The sequence below is a fragment of the Staurois parvus genome, unplaced genomic scaffold (genome assembly GCF_062004578.1).
Source record: "Staurois parvus isolate SC_StPar_1 unplaced genomic scaffold, SC_StPar_1.0 ptg000502l, whole genome shotgun sequence".
In the NCBI taxonomy this organism is placed as follows: domain Eukaryota; kingdom Metazoa; phylum Chordata; class Amphibia; order Anura; family Ranidae; genus Staurois; species Staurois parvus.
In genome coordinates, this window is record NW_028318298.1 from 81,861 (window position 1) to 84,847 (window position 2,987).

Genomic DNA, 2,987 nt, shown 5'->3' on the forward strand with positions numbered 1-2,987 from the left:
AACAGCCAGGTGAGTAGAACTGTTTGAACATGAATGAGAAGCAGCTGACGAAACAGAGATACACTTACGCAACTTAGCTAGCCAGGAGCATACATAATGGCCAGGTTCTCCACAGTATAAGCAGAGGTTGTGGACCCTACGTCTCTGGCGTTCTTCTGCAGTCAGTGAGGGGTGTATTAGGCCGAGTTGCATAGGTTCTGGGGTATCCGTGGCCTCAGAATCCCGGGTTTGAGCAGGAGGACTGGGCTGAGCCGAAAACATGGGCAGCACCCATGTAGGCTTCAGAGCTTGGTTGTCTTTTTCCAACCTGCGTTCACATAGCCGGCGGTCGATTTGGATGGATAACGTGATCAAATCTTTCAGGGAATCAGGTATGCCTACCCGAGCTAGCTCGTCCTTCAGGAGCTTGGCCAGACCCAGGCGGAACTGATGTTGTAGGGCTGCATCGTTCCAGTTTGTGTCACCACTCCATCGCCTAAAGTCGGAAATGTAGTCCTCTGCTAGTCGGCGACCCTGTTGGAGCGCATGTAGCGGTGTTTCAGCGGTAGTCATCCACTGTGGGTCGTCGTATAGCTGAGCCATAGCGGTAAAAAATTTAGTCATGGTGTTTAGGTGAGGATGGCTGTTCTCGAGCAGGCGATGGGCCCAACCTTGGGGTTCTCCCTGCAGCAAGGAGATTATGAATCCTACAGTCTCGGAAGAGAAAGTTCGTGGTTGCAAGTCGAAATACAGTTGACCTGCGTTTCTGAACACCCTGAATTTACCTCGATCCCCATTAAATCATTCCGGAGTAGGCACACGAGGTTCAGAGGGTAACTGGACCACCGTATTAGTGCGGGATTCTGAGGGATCACTGGCTGAGGGGGAAGTAGCCGGAGCCGTTGGTGCAGAAGCGGGAGTAGCCAAGGCTTGGATATGTTCTTCCAAATGGGCATATCCATCCTGTAAGGTCTTAACGGCTTGGGTGAGTGCAGCCAAATGCTGACATATCTCATCCAGGGGAGAGGGTCCTCTTCCAGGCTCGGACATGGCCGTATGGTACTGTAAGGGACTCAGGCGGTAGCTCTATAGTTCCACAGTTTGGGGTTCCCTAGGGCGCACAGTCTAAGCCCCAGACTGCTTGTCCACCAGAGCCCCTGATTGCGGGGATGGACTTGGAGCAGGCTGAGACCAGGTCGCGGCCCCTAGGTACGCCCAGCTGTGATAGAGGGATCCGCTAGAGTCACGTATCTTAGTGGTGAGCCTGATGTGAAGAGGCAGAGCATACCTGAGCAGGGAACAGATGGGTCCGTGCGGGATGGATGGATGCGGATGCACCGAGAGGCTAGTAGCGGAGTCAGGCAGGCTGGGTTTGGTATCTGAGAAGGCAGAGCAGAACAGATCAGCAGGCGGAAGGATAGTCGGGTCACAAGCCAGGTTCAGCAACAGGAGGTCCAACAATCAGGAGCAGGCAGAAGAATATCCAAAGACAAGCCAAGGGTCAGGGCAGGAGAAGGTCAACAGTAGTTAGGAGCAGGGCTTGGTTCGGCAACAGGAAGCAACACAGAGTTCAGGAATCTCAGGCAGGGAATTAGACCATATGGCAATTTGGATCCTGCAGTGGCCCATTTAAATAGCCCGACAGGCGCGTCTGGGTCCTAGTGCCTGCCCGACGCCGTCAATGATGACAGGTGCGCCTGGGTCCTAGTGCCGCCTGCCTTGACCCTGCACATGTGCAGATTCGTGCGCCGCGGCGATCTTCCCTGACATAATGTATTACTGTGCACCGTAAAATACAATAACACAATGAAGAAAAAATTAACATGAGACTAAAAAAATCATAAATGCAACATAAAGTCTATGTGCAAAAATGTCCAACAAAAATGCATAAAAAAAAAACACAACGTGGATAGGTAAATGATTGTTGAATCCCACACCAGCTAAATTGCCTCCTCACCTCTGCGCCCAGACCCCCAAGGGGCCAAAAGGCTTTTAGGACACTGACTGCAGGGGCCCTTTAACTGGAATCCCAAATGGCGATGTACGGATGATATCCCCCTCACAGGTGGACCATACTGACATAGCCCCAAAGAACCACTATGGCTAAAATTGATATAGTCTAGAAACATTGAACCAAATAGCTTACATCCTCAGAGAGTTGAGTGCTGTTATTTAAAAGCCTTATCCATCCGGTCCATAAGTGGCTGAAATCAAAGTCCCTGTCTGGGCCACAGATAGTGGGGTGGGTGGTCACCTAAGGTCTTTACCTATCTCCTTGAAAAAATAGGTAAACTAGTGGACTACAAAGCTCATTGGAGCTTATTGAAAAGGTACTTTGCAGGTGAGAACTTGGTTGTCTCTCCTACTACACCAACGACTTTCCACCCAAAACTACAGTTTTTCCTGGCAACTGTCTGTTTCCAAGGTTGTAGTCAGTGCCTGATTCTGTGTCTAGTGAGGGGGACAAGTGTGTAGAGGGAGTATGAGAATGGACTGTTGTAGAGAAGTGGCTAGGTAGGGACATGTAGGTGGCCAGTAACAAAATATAGAAGATGTCATAAGCCATTTCCAATTGAGAAATGTGATTCCTGTCCTGTCTGCATCCCTGCCCCTCTTTGGAAGTGCCCCAGTTTCCTTACCAATTATTTAAGTGCCCTTTGAGAGATTTGCTATGGACTTTCTGGATCCACTGCCCAGGTCTTCCTGTGGACATCAGCATACTCTTATTATGGATTATGTTACCTGTTACCCTGAGACAATTACTCTATGCAATACATCTGACAAGAACATTCCCAATAACTGTTCCTGGTGATTAGCCACGCTGGGGTCCCTAAGGATGTCCTTACAGGTACTCTATTCATGCCAACAGTCCTGATAAAGCTGATTTACACTGGGGAATAGTGAAACATGTTGGCGTCATCTGTCACATATTTGTGATGTGATCACAGGGCGGTGCCTCCTTCCTCTAGATGATACTGAGCCAATGGCAGAATCGGTACACTGTAACC